The sequence below is a fragment of the Dermacentor andersoni genome, chromosome 11, assembly GCF_023375885.2.
Source record: "Dermacentor andersoni chromosome 11, qqDerAnde1_hic_scaffold, whole genome shotgun sequence".
NCBI classification, from domain to species: domain Eukaryota; kingdom Metazoa; phylum Arthropoda; class Arachnida; order Ixodida; family Ixodidae; genus Dermacentor; species Dermacentor andersoni.
The window spans coordinates 79,219,259-79,238,926 of NC_092824.1; the positions used below are offsets into that span (position 1 = coordinate 79,219,259).

At 45.8% G+C, this 19,668-nt stretch overlaps 1 protein-coding gene across 1 annotated transcript in view; it reads left to right on the forward strand.

The window, feature by feature from the left end:
* Positions 1 to 285: 285 nt before the first annotated feature.
* The window catches only part of LOC126518063 (uncharacterized), a 159,508-nt gene continuing 140,125 nt past the window's right edge, over positions 286 to 19,668 (forward strand). The window contains exon 1 of the mRNA XM_072285564.1: positions 286 to 715. The gene's annotated coding sequence lies outside the window, so the exon portion shown is untranslated. The remainder of the gene's footprint in view (positions 716 to 19,668) is intronic.

Genomic DNA, 19,668 nt, shown 5'->3' on the forward strand with positions numbered 1-19,668 from the left:
CCATGAAACCTTGGCGCTTTCAGCTGCCTCAGTTGTTTAAACTAGGGACAACGGTAGTTAACCTTGTTTAACGAGTTTTTAACTATTCTTTCATGTTCAGGTTAAACTTCTGCATTGACCATCGCTGACGCGAGCAGTTAAGCTGCCTTCTTTTTACGGTTCCTTTAGACAACTGCTTTCTGAAAGGCATGTGCCAGTTTATACTGAATCGGGTTGTCACAAAGAATGTGAAAGTCTTTGTCAGCATCTTTGCATGGTAAAATCACTCATTTATATCTGTCGTGTATATTATTTCGCTCGCGGTAGGGGTATGTCCTGCTGTTTTATCTACAGGTAAAATGATCTTTCCTTTTTAATCTAGCTATGCTAAATATCTAATAATGGCTTTACCCGACAGTTTCATTTCTGCGCGAATTTGTTTTGTCAGTGACTGTTTTTCCCTTTACTAATGCAAGTTACGAGTATTTAGACCAACTACCATTCGATGGATATGCGTCTAAGTACTTTTGCTTGTTTTTCTTTCCTTCATCTAAATAGGAAGAATAAATTTAAAGCGCAGGACGACGAACACTCACCGGGCCTCCGAGCTGTAAGTGGTGGCAAGGGCACATGTGGTGGCCCCGAGTCGCCTCCACCACCACCGCCGCCACCAAGAGCGTCCGTCCCTTCCGTTTCTCCAGCTGCACACAGAGGGAGAATGTGAAGTCAACGAACGGTATGGAACCCTATCTTTGAACCCTATCTTTGTCGAGTCCGCGTTAAGTGTAACGCTACGACCTGTACTAAAAAAAAAAAAAGACCATCGAAGACGTTTCAATTTTCGCTTCGTCTGAGGTAGATGGGAAGAGTAGCAGCAAAGTGGATGGTTGGGTGAGTTGTGTGATGCTGTTAGTTGAAAGAGCGCACACGGTATTAAAGACACGGGAAAAAGTATAAGGAACAATTGCTTGTCCTGGTAAGTCACGGGACAAGTACACGGGTAAATTGCTTGTCCTCAAAGGACGCGGGACAGATGCACGGGACAATTTCTTGTCCTCGAAACACACGGCACACGTAGGCGGTATAATCGCTTGCCCTGCATACGCTTTCTTTTTCCACATCTTTCGGCCTATGCGTGCTGTTCGAAAAATGATTGCAGAAGATACACGTATTTACGCTATTTTGGGGCCATCATGTCCGTCGTTCATTAAAAAGGAGCTTGAGCTTGTAGCCAATACCAATTCTTACTTTTTTTCGCTCACACCGGAAAAAAACTAATAAATTGTTTTATTAGAGAACCACTAGATTGATTTTAATAAATTTGATGCAATTTATAGAGAGACTGATAAATTATGGCTGCTCGTCATTCGCGCAATTCTGGACCAGAAACAAGTACTGTGTTTATGTAGATTGTACCTGTTATCTGTAGCCTATAGAAAATAACTGAATATACAGCTTACGTGAGATTGTTACAATGTTAACGAAGGTTTTTCAAAAATCCTGATCACGAATTATGGGCAGAGTTCAGAGCGGTGCATAATATAATAAATTTGTAAGTTCTAAGTGTAACCTTCGGCAGAATTTGCGCAAGTGTGATGCGAGTTTTTTTCTATCTGAGTTGGAATTGTAGTCATCGTAATTGAGTTGCCTTAAATTTAGAAATTTTCAATAATGTTGCCTAAACAAGCGACAGCCTAAACAAGTTGGGAGGCGATTCAACCTCCACCTGAAGTTCATGAAAGACTGCCTTCGTGAGCGAGTTCCGGGTGAAATAGGGGCGGAGTCACTGCTCACGGCACACTGTCACGTCAACGCTAGACTGAGGAGAGTAGGAGTAGTTTCGGACGGTGCATATTTTCTTTTTTTTTTGCAGCAGTGTCTTAGGAATGGGCCCGAAGTTGGACGTGTGACGATGTGTCAAATATTTTAAATTATTTCCGGAGATCTGCTTAAGCAAACAGGGACTGCAATATGATGCACTCCGTTGTAGGAGAAGAGCGTCCATTGGGTAATGACATCAATATGGGGCTTCTCTGCTGGAGGTCTGCTTTTGCAATCCGACCGTCGGGCAGTTAGATTAGTTTATTTGAAGCTGGCAGTTCGGCTCGGAGGGCGAAGCATTGAAAGAAAGAAGGCGCAGTTTCAGCCGAAAGGCGAATAATCGATTGCGATAGCGAATTAGTAGGGAGCTATATGAAGTAAGGATAGTAGCTTTATTGACCATGTAAGCTTGGAAACATTCGCTTACTAACTGATCTAACATGCATGGCGTTATCACGCGCAAGCAAACATGAACACCTCGCACTCGATGGGCGCGGACACTCGCCATGAAAACGCTGGTGTGAGCAAAAGTGGCAGCTGTAGCGAGTGCACTGACCTTCTTTCGGTCTATCACTCCAACGCAAGAGCTAGCGCGCTCAAAGGTATGAGCCGCCTGCAGATCCCTTTCTAGATCCGGCGCACGCGTCCGTGCATAGTACGAACTACTCGGCGAAGTCGAACTTACCCCCCCCCCCCCCGTGCCTCCCGCGATGTCTCCCTACTTTCCTCCATATCGCGCGCGAGATTGAACCTCGATCGTCATTGGCTGCCGGAGCACAACGCCGCCCCCGCTCCCCGCCTCCCACCCCCCGAGGTCCTTGCGCGCGACGGAAGACAGCGCGTTGTCTCTCCGCTTTCTTCCTGCGCGCGCGCCAGATTGAGCCACGGTGGTCGGCTTCCCCCGCGTGGTTTCACTCGCACACACAGCATACGACGCGCGGCGACGGTGTTATCGCCCTTGGTCTGCATAGGGGAAACATCGCGGCGACATCGACGTTGACGGCGAAAATGCGCACGGAGTGTCCATGTAATTGCTTCACAATAATGACAAAGCTGAGCCCTGTGCTTGGACTGCCCGGACGGTTTTCATTTCATACGCTGGTGCGCCATCTCGGCCCGGCGCGGCACTTCTTTCAGCTGCTGCTGGATAGGAGTAACGGCGCCATGCCAGCTACGAATCAAAGCGTCTCACAGAACGTTGGCGTGATGATTAGCTACGCCAGTGGTGTAGGAGGCATCGCACATAAATAGTGCTCTAGGTAAGAGTGACGGGCAGGCAGAAAAATTTTGTTGAGAGAACAAGTCTCACATTCTTCGGTATACGTGCTACGCGTTGATTTAGATAATATAGATATTTCGTTGAGAATGTCACTGAAGCAGCCGCTCACACGTATATTCCTTTCAATGGCAATGTTTAGAGGCATTCGCAATCAGCAGCGATTCTGAAGGACATCCATGGCTGCCTGCCATTTCACTGCGATTGCGTGTAAAAATTTGCTTTTCACTTACCATCCGCTGATCCCAGCAACAGGTAGCCGACCAAGGCGGCAAGAAGGATGAAGCAGCATAGACCGATGACAGCAATGGTGATCGACGTTTGTTTGGAATTCTCGCTGGAAGTTTGGATGGTAGTTTCCGCATTCACAATCAGCAGTGCGCGAAAAACAATGCGACTAAGACGCTTCAGGCGATAAACATAGACGTGGCCGAAAGGGCGACCGCATAGCGATACCTCGTGTACACTGCAGGATGAAGGCCACTCACAGTTACCCTTTCTGATGCCTGCGTCTTGTGTCGGTCGACGCTGTCTTGTGCCTTCAAACTTATCACACCGCGCAATTCTCTGCTATCCGCCGCAGCGCTTCCCTTCGTTACGGTTTCTCTATTCAAACACATCTGATCTGTTCTGTAAATTGAACGATTTGCGCTGCGTTTCATTGGTTCTCCTTTAGCTCAGCGGAAAGAACCGTTATCGTCTACCCCCGTTTGTTGTCCTGAATGTGATCTCTCCTCCCGCCTGCCCTTTGATAATGCGCTCTACCTCGTTATTAATTTTTATTCTCCTAGACGTCAACTTCTCCCTCAATATCGTCTGAAATTTTCATAAGAACATCCGCTTTTTCATCGCCCATGTGTCACCAAGTTTTGTTATCCTACGTGTTATAGCCCCACGGGTCAATGCCAGTAAAGAAAAATTCTGTGTATGTACATTTCAAGGATGTTAGTCAGCTGCCCGACACAGTTACAAAAAAAGAAATCTTGCTAATAATTTTGAATTATTATCGTAACTTTTGGATAACATATAACTTAGCCGCATGCACAATGAGCGGAAATACTTCAATATTTTCTTCCTAAACTGATTGAATAAACCGTGTCGCGCTTCGAATCAAAGTATAACCGTAAAAGAGGAACTGTGTCAGCGAACTGTTGCGATCACGCATTGAAAATTAAAAAAATATGAAGTGAACCATAATTATAGTAAATAACAAGATACTTGTGTGAACCGGATCACCACAAGAAAGGTTAGGTTGGTCCCAAACTGACGCTCCAGCTGTGGTTACCTCTGTGAAACGGAAAAAGATCTAGAAGGCTACGCCGTTGCTGGCTTTGTTTTCATTTTTGTAAATAATAAATGAAGTTTTAGAAACCAAACTTGGCATGTAGCATAATTCCACTTCTTCGTGTTGGTCACTTAGAGGAGGACAATGTATTCCCGGGAAATCGAAATGAATATCTAATAACCCTGTTTCACTCGTTCACATTTAAATTATTACTTCGCAGCAAATACTGCAAATGATGAATTGTAGCTGGTGACTACAAACGTCATATATGCTAATGACAAATTATGGGCATGACATCAGTTTCTATATGTGTGTTCCAAAAGTGTGGGATGAAATGCATTCTTGTTCCAGTAATTTTTGCATAAAGGCGTGTTTTTTTTTTTTTTCCAGTAAAAGGAAAGCAGTGAATTTTGATAGTGAAATTGACTGCGCTTATCTCAAGACTGGTGCTAGCTTCAATATTCGAAACCAAGTCAGTCTGCCTTGGAATCACTGGCTTCAATTTGTCAGTTACCTAACGTGTTGATAAGTGAAATTTTTGTTTATTTGTCAGGCATGAATTTTGTTTGCAGTATAATGTCCACCTCTCCACATAATCCAGCTCAATGAATACCTATCTGCTATATGCTATATAGTTCGTAAACAGGGATAAGGTGCCTCACAAAGGTTGGCCAGCCTTTTTGAGGTACCTTATCCCTGTTTACGAACTTTATACCGCAGTGTGCTATGCAATCTGTCAGCCCCTTTCTTGTTTTTGGACTATCTACTATATGGTATAGGCGATTTCGAAAAATCCTGTGAACCTCAAAAATATATATATATATATAAGTTGCGCTTTCGCCCGAAAGGCACAGCGTAAATAGTAATAGCTCAGTATTCGACAACCACACATAGTGAGGTTCGCAGTTTTATTCGTTACACGTCGCAGAAATTGCAGTAGAGATTCGCTGATTCAATTACCAAGCAAGGTGTCACGTGCGCACAGGCAAACATGAACAGAGCTTGCTCGATGAGCACGAACACTCTCTGTCACAGTGGAGGCGTGATAAGCGAATAGAGAGCGGGAGCGAACGCTTGTGCTCCGTCTCTCCTCAACACGCCTGTGCAACTTAAAAAAAAAAACGCGATCTCTAGCTTTACGTGTGCTAGAATGCGCATATGCTGTCACTGCGATCTTGGCTCGCCAAGGCTTTGCACCCGCCGAAGAGGACCCCCAAGATAGGGCGCGTGTGGTTTAAGCGCTCGGTCACCGCGCGGTCAGCTTGGCGTAGCCACGGCCGGGCTAGAGAGGAGGCGCGCGCTCACCTGCCTGTCTTAGAGCGCGCGTCATCGCGGGTGCTACTAGCCAAATCGTTTTCTTTTTCTCGCTGTCATGAACCAGCAGGCTCTGGTTATGAGGAGATGATCATTGCTCGAGCATGACAGCTGATCTCGAGAAAGGAACTTCTAGAAGGATAAAAATGGGTTGCAGCACATGCGGTAGGTATTGCTCAGTCATGACCGCGATCTTACATTGTGCTTGAAAAGAAATCTGTGCAATCCTTGCTTTCTACCATTGGTAACATGAGAGAAGAAGGCGGGGGGTTAACAAAGAAACACAAGAAGTTATGAGACCGCGCGAATTGCTATGGAACAAAACGTAATAGGTTTGATGCTAAGAGGCGGGAAGGCAACGGTGTGGATTAGAAGGGAAAGGAAAGGTGGGTAGCCGATATTAGATTTGACATTAGGGGCACGTATAATTTTGCAAGACATGAGTAGGGCAAGGTAAGCGATGCTTTATTACACTCAGAGAATGGGTGTTATGGAAAGAAGCTTAGTGGGAGACGGCAGGGAGCGAAGTGGCGTGATGTGATGAAATTAGGAGATTTGCAGACATGAGATTGCGTCCCATGGGACAAGACAAGGGTAATTGTATATCTCTGGGAGAGGACTTCATCCTGCAGAGGACATAAATTGGCTTAAACTCGGAGATATTTAACCAGCCCAGCCATGTATTTTTGATTAGACCAAAATTACCCTGGGATGAGTATCGTAAGTTTTTTCATTCAAGTGCAAATGAATTATTCAGGCACGGGCACTAGGAGGCACATCTTATTCTATTCTTATACATAAGGTGTTCTTGTATGAAAACTGCCAAACCACCCTGCTCTTTTAGTACAACCGGCATGAAGCTGTCGGTATTCAGCTAGACAATCCGTCCCAAAGGAACAAATTACGCCAGCATTGAAAGAACTCAAATTATTCTTGCTGTGCAGTTGTTTCTCAGCATAGTAGCGAATGTTTAGTACCTGCTGGCGCCAGCATATTCTCTCAAGTGCATTCAAAATGTTTTCACGGGATGGTTTTAATGGAAATTTTGATGGTAAGATTAGGACTTATGTACGAATAAGGCTTTATGTTTACTTTACAATGGGCATTATGTCAGACTATGCGTAGTACGACAGCGTTCGAAACACTGCATGCTTGTTTTCGTGCTCTGCAGCTCCATTCACACAAAAACGAAACGTTTGGACTCAACAAGTGCTAAGCTATATATATTAACTTACGTGTCAGTAGCTGGAAAGAGCAATTATGAAAACCGTGAGTAATTAAGTCCATTTTAAATTCTCATTAGCGGAGATAGTAGACAGTAGTGCAATCACACAGTAAATATTATATAAGTTTTGTTTATTATTGCATGAATTGTACTGAAGTCATGTATACTGAATGCGTACTGAGTGAGCATTCTTCCTCTCGTTTCGCCGCGACCCCACGCTACCTTTCGACACCATTCTGCCTGCTAGCCTGAATTCCACGTGCAAGTACGCCCGTGAAGCCATACTCAAAGCTCAAGAAGCACGCCATATTGCCCGACGTCGACTTGTGGAGTCGCAGGACAATCAGCGGCGCTTATATGACGCCCGCCATCGTAACGTCCATTACACACCGGGCACCCTGGATGTCCTTTGGTCGCCGTGGCGACGCGTTGGCCTCTTGGAGAAGTTACTTTCACGCTACTCTGGCCCTTACCGTGTGTTGCGTAATGTAACTGACGTCACGTACGAAATCGAGCCTCTTGAGCCAACCGTGGCGCAGCATCGCTCCGACGTGGTCCATGTCGCGCGTCTTAAGTTGTGTCACTCGCCCGCCTCCTAACCAGCACCGAGCCGGTGCTTCCGCCGCCGGGGGTCATGTGACACGCTGACGAAGAAGATGTTGTCAGCTTGGTCGGAAGACGACGACGATATGGACTTCGCGCGCTGTCTACCATCTTGTCAGCCGCTACGATTATTGTAAGTATTCTTGAAATATACGTCTGACTGGTTTGAACCACGTACCAATATATATATATATATATATATATATATATATATATATATATATATATATATATACACACACATAGACGTGTTTACTTTACGTTTTTGGCTATTGGACCAGCCTTCGTCAGACTATAGCGCTGTACTCTGTACTGTACTGTTCTGTATGCTGTCACTGTACTCTGAAAAAGACTGGTCCACCAGCCGAAAACGGTAAGTAAACACGCCTTACTGCTAGAAGTTTCGTCTTCGCTTTCCTGCATATTCTACGTCGGGTCCTGCGTGCTGAACATTGAAGATACCCCCTATGTATATATATATATGCCTTGTGCCACGACAACTACAAGCATCATACATCGCCTACGTCGTCGTGACCTCGCAGCGTCAACATCTAACAGGGAGCATCTGCCCAATTTCGCGTTTGTCTTTCGGCATAGCTTGCGGAAGGATTATAGTGAATGAGCGCACAATTGCATGAGATTAACCTTCAGACCGGTACTCCCCGTAGACATAAACGCTGCATGACATTAGGCGTGCCACAGCATGAAAGTAAACAAAGTTGCCGTTATGTTTGATAGCATTGAACCCCTTCCCGAAAGATTGACTTTAGATAGCTAGCAATATGTGCCTTTTATCGGTACCTTTCGTTTTTTTGTTGCAGTCATGCTTTTGTTAAGTTTTGTGGCTTGCCTGTTGGATATGTCGAACTGAATTAAATTCCTGGGTTTTGCGTGCATGAACCACACTTTGATTAGCTGGCACGTCGTGGTCGAAGACTCGTGATTAATTTGACCTATCCAAATACATATAAAAGGAGAATTCGTTTTTCTGGGCAACCACTGCACTAAACTTCACGAGGTTTGTCGCATTAAAAAAAAAAAAAAAAAACAACTTAATATCTAGTGACTGTTGGTCTCGAAATTTTGAATTAGGCCGTCAATTTTTTTTCTATTAAAAATTGGCAAAAGTGAACAATTTTAAGAAAACGAGACTATTAAGTTTGCAACTCTGTAACTCAACCGTGAAACACGACACCATAATTCTGTGAATTGCATCCAACAGTACATCTAAAGTGGACAAAATTGATATTTTACACATGAACCTCAAAAAAACTTTGTAATATGGGAATACAGCTTTTGCAGAACCCTTGTACACAACGTAACAAATGCACGTAAGATACAAATTGACATATCGAATTTTCCCGCTCTGAATGTTCTAATAGATACCGTTTACAGAACCGTGCCATCTTTCTTGATCCAGAGCTATTAAGCAGTAAACTTCGTGCTTCTATATATTTTAAACTTTCGAATTGTTGAAAATTATTGTAACAAAATTCAGGCCCTAACTCGAAATTCCGCTTCCAATATTCACTAGAGTTTCATTTTCTCTCTCACATGCAACTAATTTCATTAAAATCGGTCCAGGATTTATCTCAGAAAAGCGTTTTTGAGTATTACATGTATGTCAATAGGCCGCGTCGGAGTTGGGCCCGAGCTAAAGCTTCCTTTTAACGTGCCTCGAATGCACGAGGTATGGTATTTGCACTTCGCCCCCATCGAAATGCGGTCGTTGAAGGCGGGATTCGATCCCACGACCTCGTACTCAGCAGCGCGATTTCATAGCCACTACGCCACTAAGTAGGTCTTGAACATATTGCATTTAGTGCAATAAACCTGGCCGTTGGTAGTGGCCGCTCCGTCCTTGGAAGGTTTTTTTTTTTGTTGTTGTTGTTGACTGTTCACATTGCATTTTCTTTTTTTTTTTTCGTGATGACCACTTACAAAGAGGCTCACTTGTCTATTCTGTAAATATATTTAGGCAGTTTTCCTTCCTTAGTTTCGACAACATGTGTGCTTGTTCTCATTTCTTTCGTTACCCATTGACACACCCTACTTCCAATATCCGTTTTTCATCCACGGAAATCCCATTTTTGTTCACGTCGTAGTTTTTGACTAAACGTTCGAGACCATGTATTTACTGCTTATTATTATTATTTTTTCATTCTCTCCATATCGATTTTCTGCCCTCACAGTTTCTAGAAGGTTAAAGAATTGCCTACCTAGGTGTACTAGTAAAACTATATGTACCGCTGACCTCGCTTCCTTGTTCTATTAAACTATCAACACTAATGTTTCCTTTTCAACATACCCAACGCCGTTTCCCATCCCTCACATTGTTCTCGCCTAACAACTTATGTTTGTTATGTTGTTATGTGTGTTAACAAACCCCGCCATAGGAAAGAAGCTGGCCTAGTCTAACAAAGTCTTCCTGTCAAAACGTGGGCTCCGAGCCGAGGCTTCCCGTGTTTGTCCACTCCTTGTCATCCCGTTGTGTTGTGTGCCTGTATGGAAAAAGTATTTGATAGAAAGACTGTGTGAAACTCACAGGATATCCCACTGGCGCTCATGACTGGAAAGCAAAAGAAGCAAAAGGAAGAAGGCATCAGAACATTAGTTCTTCGTCACCTCTACCGCATGTGCGATTTCTGAGGATGGCAGCAGTTTCGAGATATGCACAGTCCAACTCGCGGTACAAATGCACTGCTGTGTCACGTAAAAAAAAAAAAATCGCTGCTTGACGCATTGCAGCACAAAAATAGCTGGAACGCCATTGTATTTCGTGGCATAAGTGGAGAATAATTATCTAGAAACTGGTGTCCTCCCGAGAATTCGCTACAAGTGAATACAAGCTCGCCAGCTGCAATTCTTTAATTGCAATGAGTGCCGAAAGGTCATGAATTAAACGGTTAGCCAGTGGAACAATGTTAAATATTCAATGAGGCTAGCCTATTTCTCGTAGAAATGATGTCTGCCTCATCGAGTAATCTATATCATGGGTTAAGATTGCGCTGTCTACCACAAAAGTAAAAAAAAAAAATGATGCACTGTATTAAAGAAAGTGGTATGACTCATGCCACCTGATATGCAATTGAAATTTTTTTCATCACATTTTTATTCATACATATGTACAACGTGCCCACGAGATGTGACAAAATTAGGCAAGCGTTGGGTGCCCCCTGACAAAGTTCAACGTCCCGGGTGGTCCACTGGATAGTCAGCAGTTAAGAGATAAACGCACACAGGTACACGAGACCACGAGACACACAGTGATGCAGCATAATTATCGCACACTTTTTTCAATGAAATTATAAATAGGTGAAATATATGCAGCATTTACTCCCAGCGGAGGCTTCCCTTGTTCGCCCGCTGTTTATCAATTTGTCTTCCTTCTTCGCGTTAACCCGTTGTCAGTAACAGACATGGCGGAATCTGATCTCCGAGGAAGTAAAAAAAAAAGCATTTAGCAGAAATATGAACGATAATACATACAACATATGAATAGAAAATAATGAACGATACGCAATCTCAATGAACTAACAAACCTGCACCGTAAGATACCTTCCATCCTTAGAAATGAGCGCAGGTGTAAATCAATCTCTAACTTACACCCCACAACAAAACGGTGTAAGCGTGTTTGTTATAGACCCATTTACACCCTTATACATTTTTAACGTTGTAAATTATTTTACATAAATACTTTGAAAAAAAAAAAAGCGTTACCAGTTCCCAAGGTCCCAAAAAGTTTTCAAGCATCGACACCGAGAGCAAGGCCTACGTTGGGCGTAATCTCCTCGAGGGTGCGCTCACAATACGCAGGTGTCACGTGTTGGCTTGACGCAGCCGTCGGGCAGGAACGCACGACAACGGCGCGAATGCGCCTATAGCGTCCGCTTAATTGCTCTCGGAATTCTTTTTGTTTGCGACAAACACAAGGAGAAAGCTAAGACGGACCAACGACGACGAAAACTATGTGATGTCAATACACGCCTTCTTTTCTTTTTTTTTTTTTTTTGCATCCGTGCACCTTCCTTGCTCCTGCACCGTTTTTGGCGAAGGCGCGCGACATGTCGACTCCGTAAATCGGGGCCCTCGTTTTCGGCAACAACCGCAGACCACGCGCATGTTAACACGCTAAGCGCGCGAGCGAGCAACGCTGGCTGATGTGTGGGCGTAATTACAGCGCAACTATTTCTGTTTAACATGTTTTGTTTAACATGTTTTCAACACGTTTCATTTCTGACATGTTTTTGAGATCTCTCAACTGGCAAGCATATCGGAGTCTTCACTAATTTAACATAATCGCCTTGGTTTTACAGCCAGTTTTGTTTCTTTCTATGAGGTTATTGGTTCATGACGCCGCGACGCATAAGTCACGTGAGACAGCAGCGAATGGCGACGTTGCCGCTGCCGCTAGCGCAGTTCTCGGCCACGCTGCTACATCGGGCCTTAAAAAGCGAGCAGCAGTGCATGAGGCTTCTTTGAGCACGAAGGGAGGTAGTGAGATTTCACAGTATCACACTCGTCTGCGCTCGCTTATGCAGGAAAGAACCTGTCGCGTAGCGTACTTCATCCAGGTGAATTAGTTTAGAAAGAACAACGGACTAGGTGCGCCTATAGAACACAATATCTGTGGTACAGGCGGAAAAAAAAAACACGGATGCAACTTGCATATGTCTTGAAACGTAGACCACCACCCCGATGTGCCACCAGTTTCTACGGATTCCTTCATATATCCGCGATTCGAAGAATCCCTAATGCGTGGATAAGACGCATGTTTCTCAGTCGCGGTGTCGCATTGGTGATCGACTTAAAGAAGCAGAAAAAAGAAAGGCGACGCCTTTAAGAGCGGTCCTTACCCGACGACTCCATCACGGAGAGTTCGTCTGGAAATGCGAAAAGATATCAGCATCAAGGGAAATTCATTTCCTGTTATTCTTATTTAATTTCTCAGTTTTCGCTTCACCCTCTCTGGTGTGGCATCGCCGCCACAGGTCAGTGTTGGTAGCGTAGTTAGTATGTGATGGAAACAGCACTGATCCAAGTAAAAGTAACAGCGAAACCTACAACATCGAGGCCAGTTTGAAAAATGCCGCAATTTGACGCCAAACACAGGAACTACAATGTACTATTATATTATCATTAAACGTTTGCTGCCAGTTCGTGTTACATTCAGACATTACAAAAAAAATCACGAAACTGTGAGACCCAGCATGACTATTCAAAGATGCATGCAAGCTTTCAATGTCAAAGCATGCACGTAAATGAAAACTGGTTCCGTTAAGCCGATTCGGAGCTGCGCTGCGCCAATAGGCACGCCAACACACGGGGCCAAAAACAAGGACGAAACCAGAGTGACTCTGAAAAGAGGCATGCGCTCGACGAGCAAACTCACCTCCTACGGATGACATCTCAGACATCTCAGCTGTAGAAAACAAGGGAATCGGGCGTTAAGCACGTTCGAGCTCGGTACGGGCGAAATAATTCCGGAACTGGTAGTGGCTACTGGGACTTACACATGGCTGGAGTGGATTATTCGCTCGAAGCCGGAGAACGGTCCAGGGACAGAGCCAGAGGTTCTTCAGCAGGGGTGCACTGCGAAGAGTTGAAGCAAAGCGTGTAAGATCGAGACCAAAACGCACGAGGAACAACACCGCTAGCCTTCTGCACAGAAGTTGCACGAACGCACACACACACAAACTCACATATGCGTCGTCATTCACGAGAATTCTTTATAAACTATGGCGATGATCGTCACCAATCAGGAGAGTAGGGCTCTGAAGTTAAAACCGGGGATAAGCGGAGCAAATTGCGTTAGGCCGAAAGCACTTGCAAGAAGCTGCCAGCCGGCAGATAAGGAGAGCAAGGTTGGCACGACGTCTGGAAGTAGTTCTGCAACCGCTGTAACGGTCAAACGGGATGGCCTAAGGTAAACGGGCTACGTTTTTCCATAAGGGATATTTCCCCTTGCGCAGCACTGTTCGCACTTACCGAGTTCACTAGCACAGCTTGCGGGTTTCGTCAGCACCCGATGCTATTGCAGCGCGACGTCTTGTTTCCCACGACCGGCGTGGGCAGCACTCGGGGCAGAGCGGAGGCCTACTTTCGGAGCGCTGGAAAATTCCGGACGTGAAAGGAGAAAAAGGCGACGTTAAGAGGCGGTGACGCTCACGGTGAGAGGTTGGCGCTTCCCTAAGAGCGTATACGTCCGCTATGCTGCGCAGGTAACCCAAGGTATGAGATCCAACGGTCGGGGGCACGCAACGGTCGCGTGAAATGCACGCGCGGTGGCAGCCGTTAAAAGACGGCGTCGCAAACTGTGGTGAATACCCACTGTGGGAGATGGGCCAAGAATAATTGTCAGCGTTATCGCGTTTTGCCCCTTACGGTAGAGAGCAGTGATCGTTAGTTTTGATTCTTCCAAGTAGTGGATTTCTTCCCACAGTGGGAACCCGAGCCATGGTCACATCGGCGACTGTGTCTTAACGGCGGAGTGAGCGCGAAATTCAAAGAGTTAGGGTTGTTTTGACAACTTTTCTTGATGCTATTGGGTTATTCTTTTTTACCAAATAAATTATACCTCTCTCCGATTGCAGCTATACACAACAAACAATTTTCTGCGCTCTATTGTACGACTCTCAGTGAAATCGGCTGCTTTTTGCAAAGAAGACAGCGAGGAAAGTCCTTGCACATGCGCGTTCGGGACGTCGGATTTCGAACGCGCATAACTTATTTGGTGGCGCCAGCTCGTAGCGGCACATGTCAGTACGCTTAAGAATTCTGAATATCAAACGTTCGCACGCTCGGGCGACTCGTGTCCTGTGACTGTCCTTTCAACAGCCATCTTTTATTACACTGCTCTAGCCGAGGTAGACGGAAGGCTTGAATGAACCAAGACTGCGGATTCCATTCTGTTAACTGGGTGGGTTTAGGAGGAGGAAGAAAGAAACGGAGAAGGCAGGGATTTTAACCAGAAGAGCGTCTGATTGGCTGCCCTACGCTGGAGGAAGGTAAAAACAGAACGGCAAGACCGAAGAGAGAGAGGGGAAGGAGAGACGGCGGCGAATTCTCGCACACACTCCAACGAAACCACTAAGTGAAAGGCGTTCAAACAGGCCAGCGACAAATGTGACAAGCCTGTGGAGGCACTTTTTGTTTCGGGAGGGGTAGCTCCATGGAGTGCAATGAAATATAACCGGAAGCCTAAATTTCGAAATCTTCTTTAATTGGGCAGTACTTTGGCTTATAAGTGCCATAACACGCGTAGTGGCTCAATCACTGGAAACGATTATGGTGATTTAGACATATATTTAAATAAATGATCAATAATTGCAGAATAGCCGTAGCCCTGGAAGAAAAAGTGTCTAAGTAGTAGCAGCAAATACAAGAGGCACGCATGGCACGAACGTACGGGTGAAAATGCTCAGTGGTTCGAGACAATTCTAGGGCCTGCCAAGGAGCTACGAGAAGATCAGAAAAACGCATAGGCGTTGGACCATGGAGAATAAGTTCCCTAAACCGCCACTGTAATTGCTACATACGAAGGACCTCCACGCTCGTAGGTCAGACTGGGTAGAGTTAATGCACTTTTTGAACCAGCGCTCCAAAGCGTTAGAAGCGTACTTTGCCAACCACGTTCGAAGTTTTTCCAACCACGTTCGATGTCCTGATAGAACTGAACGTACCGCGAAGCTTATATCTTATGGTTACTTGTTACTTACTGATTAAAAAGCACGTGTCTCGTGGCCTTTTTCTTTGCATACCACTGCCACCATTCTCCAGACAGTTTCCTTATGACATGAAATTTCAGACATTGAAGATTTCGTAATCATCAGTGCAAGTTACTTCAACTAGAACTATTTCAAACGGTCGTGCGCCGACGTCATGTGGCGAATGGAGGTGACGCACCGATTAAATTCGTTCTATGCATCTAGCCGAGTCCGTTCTGCTTGCTCTGGGTGTCTTTGCTAACTTGGCGCAATGACGAGACGCGACGGGTGCGTCGACAAATACCCGGTGCGACGAGGAACGTTAACCGCGTCGACACCTCCAGTGCGGTCAGTCGCACGACCAGTTGTCGACGTGGGTGTGGCGACAACTGGCCGACGAGACGTGCACCGAAGACGTCATGCTTCGAGGTTTATAACCAACGGTTTCCCGGTTTTCATCGATCGACGTTGTCTTGTCGTGGCTTTTGTCACAGCCGGGGATCGCTGGCACTGCTCCGCAACGCATGAAGACCAAGACGAGGAAGAGTAGGAAGTTTTCGCTGCCGACGCGCTGATATTAAAGGGCGGTGTACGCGATATCCATGTCTTCGCACTTCACCCGCACAAAGCTTTGGTCCCTCGCGGTGGTTGCTAATTGGCTATGGTGTTCGGCTGCTAAGCACGAGGTCGCGCGATCGAATCCCGGCGACGGCGGCCGCATTTCCATGGGAGTGACACGCGAAGACGCCCGTCTACTTAGATTTAGGTGCACGTTGAAGAGCCCCGGGTGGTTCAAATCTCCGGAGTCCCGCACTATGGCGTGCCTCATAATCAGATCGAAGTTTCGGCACGTAAAACACCATAATTCGACGCACTGGTCGCACACGCTGTGTGCGACGTAGCACCAGGTCCCAATATCGTGTGGCAGCGACGTCGCCTGGCCGAATGCTGGATGCGTCGAAGCCCCGTTCCTTTAAGTGCCACGTCAGAACGCCTCTCGTAATTACGTTTCCACTGACACACTCACAGAACATTGGCGATCGGCTGCGAAACTGCACACATTTTCCACAGTGCGATAATACCCGTTTAGGACATCACGTGACAACCTTCGATGCTGGTAGCGCGAGCGAATAAACTGGACGTTGAACGTGAGTGTGAAAGACGTCTCGGTTTCCAAGTGTTGGAATTGATCTCCACAATCGGCTGCTTCGTCTTAACGCGAGAGCGTTAAGGGCCCCGTGTCGCACGAACCACCCATGCCCAGGCTGTCCTTGTGGCGAAAGGAAGGTTCTGAACTAATTGAATTTCTGAAGTTAAAATACGTAGAAAAATTGTTAAGTACAACTTACACCGTACACACAATAACATCATATTGTAATTTGATTTGTAATTTGATTTTCAATCATAATGGTAAGCTTCCCGCCAGGATCTGAGAATACCTGCTTCATTCGCTCCAACTCATTTTTATTCTTCAGTAGATTTCCTTCTTATGGTCAGGGTTCCATGTGAGTAATTGACTTAGGTAAACGCACTCCTTCACAGACTCTAGAGGCTGACTGGCGATTTTGAACACTTGATCTCTTGCCAGGCTATTGATCATTATCTTTGTCTTCTGCATAATAATGTTTAACTGCAATTTTATACCCTCTCTGTTAAGGTCCTCAATGATTAGTTGCAAGTCGTCCCCAGTGTTGCTGAACAGGACAATGTCATAAAATTCGCCATTGATCTTTACCCCTAAGCCTTCCCAGTTTAACAGCTTGAATACTCCTTCCAAGCATGCAGTGATTAGCATTGCGGAGATTGTGTCTCCTTGTCTGGCCCCTCTCTTTATGGGTATCTTCTTAGCTTTCTTCTGGAGAATTAAGGTAGCTGTGGAATATCTGTAGATATTTTTCAAGATATTTACGTAAGCCTCTTGTGCTTCTTGATAACGTAATGTCTGTTTGACGGCTGCTATATCTACTGAATGAAATACGTTTTCGTAGTCTATGAAAGCCATATAAAGATGCTGAGTGTTGTCTGTGGATTTCCCTATTACCTGATTGATGACGTGGATGCTGTAAGCCAGACGAGTAGCAGGTAACAAAAAGCACTTTATTCCGAAACGCAGCCGAGCATGTAAGGAGCACTGCGATAAGTAGTGGGCGTGTTGCACATACGCATTGGTTGACTTCCAGGCATGATATTGCGCTACAGCACATCTTCCCTTCTTTGGGGGAAAAAAAAGAAGAAACATTGATGAACATTTTCATTTGCAAACAAGGATTGCTTAGCTATTTACGTTCTGGAAGTGGATAACGTTGCGGCTCTTGGCGTACCCGTTCACTTCTTCGAAGTGGGGCTTCAATTGCGTCTGCTGGGGTACTTGGCGCAGCTTGTTTTCGTTTTTCTACTTGTGACTTAGCAGGCTGAGCAGCATCTGTGGCCCTGAGATGCTCTCTCGTGCGGCGTAACTGCTGTCCACTGTCTGTAGCCACTACGTAGGATCGCGGTGGCCCTGCAGCACCAATTACCATGGCCGGGGCCCACGTTCTGCTGTGTGTGTCGTATACGGACACTCTGTTTTCGCTATGAAGGTCTGGCAAAGCCCGTGTCGTTCTGTTGTAGTAGGAACGCTGTTTATGTCGTATTTCTTGTAGTCGCTGACGAACTGCTTCCGTGGGTATCGTCTTGGGCTCCAGGTGACAGTTGAGAACCGGGAGTTGGATTCTGGTGGGACGTCCCATGAGTCTTTGAGCTGGCGACTGCAACTGTGCATCCCTCTGAGTATTCCGCCACTCCAACAACGCACTGTAAAATTCAAGGGTGGAAAACGGGCATTTGTTTAGCAGATGTTTAGCTTCCTGAACAGCACGCTCTGCCAAGCCGTTCGCGCGCGAGTGGTACGGGCTAGAAGTGGTGTGGCTGATATTAAATTGACTTGTGAATGCTTGGAAAGTTGCACTGTTGAAAGGAGGGCCGTTGTCACAGCGCACTTTAGCGGGAATGCCATGTGTCGCGAAGATTTGTGCACTTCGTTGATTACAGCAGCAGCGGTAGTCCGATTAAGCTTGCGAACCTAAAAGAAAAACGAGTAAGAATGTAGCACTATGAGGTAATCATTGCCTTCGTGGTGAAAAAGATCGACCCCGACAACCTGCCATGGCAAACTGGGTAGTTCGGGGCTCAGAATGGGCAGCCTTGCATTTCTTTTTTTGTACTTGTCACAAACAGCGCATGACACGGCTACATCAGAAATGTTGACGTTCATGTTTGGCCAGTACATTACGTGTCTTGCTCTCGCCTTCATTTTGTCTTCGCCAGAATGTGCAGCTTGGAGTAGGCCGAGAACTTCCTTGCGTTTTGATGGAGGAACTACAAGCTTGTTGCTTCTGAGAAGCAGCCCATCCTTGACGTGTAGCTCATCACGGTAGCTAAAGTATGGCTTTAAGGCATTAGGGAGCTGCTGCTTGCTGTCGGGCCACTTTGTGCTCGCGTAACGGCAGAGTTCGGTCATGAGGGTGTCCTTATCAGTTTCCGTTCTGATACTGAGCAGCTGTTGATCTGGAACGGGTAACCAAGAAACAACGTTTACTTGAAATTGCTCTGTTTCGTCCACCAGCTCTGTTTTGCAAGGAAAGCGCGAAAGTGCGTCGACCAAGGACAGTTCCTTTCCCGGTTTGTATATCACGCTGATATGGAATCTTTGAAGCGTGAGGCGGAATAAAGTCCTTTTTGTTACCTGCTACTCGTCTGGCTTACATGGTGTCAGAAGTGGGCACGGCAGCTAGTTCCTGCCCGTGCGGCAAGTTTTGCCATAGTATTACAGTTTAACAGCAGCAATACAGCAGCATTAATTCCCATGTAGGAGCGAATGGTTCATCCGGAACGACAACCACGAGCCACGACGACGACTTCGACTCTGCTACCACCGCCCAAGCCGCACGACGTTACCGGCGACATTTTCCACAACTGGAACATCTGGAAAAGTGAGTTCGAACTTTCTGCAACAGCGGCAAGGCTGAGTCTACAGCCCCAGGATGTTCAGACCGCTACATTTTTAATGACTATCGGTGAAGATGCAAGGCGTGTTTACCGCACCTTCAAGTTTGAAAACGAGGAGCAGAAGAATGATCGGAAAGACTTAATGCAGAAGTTCTAAGAACATTACGGACCAGTTACAAATCTCACCTACAACGAGTTTCGGTTTTGTTCCAGGAACCAGCGCGAGGGCGAGTCATTTAACGAATGGCTCACAGAACTGAGTACTCTAGCTGCGCAGTGTGAATTTGGCGAGATTGAAGATAAGACTTCTAGGCAGTAGAATAATCCTTGGAATAAGAGACAAAGAACTGCAGCAGAGGCTAATTTCTGAAAAAGTAGCAGGTAATAAAAGCACTTTATTCCGAAACGCAGCCGAGTATATAAGGAGCACTGCGATAAGTAGCGGGAGTGTTGCACATGCGCACTGGTTGAC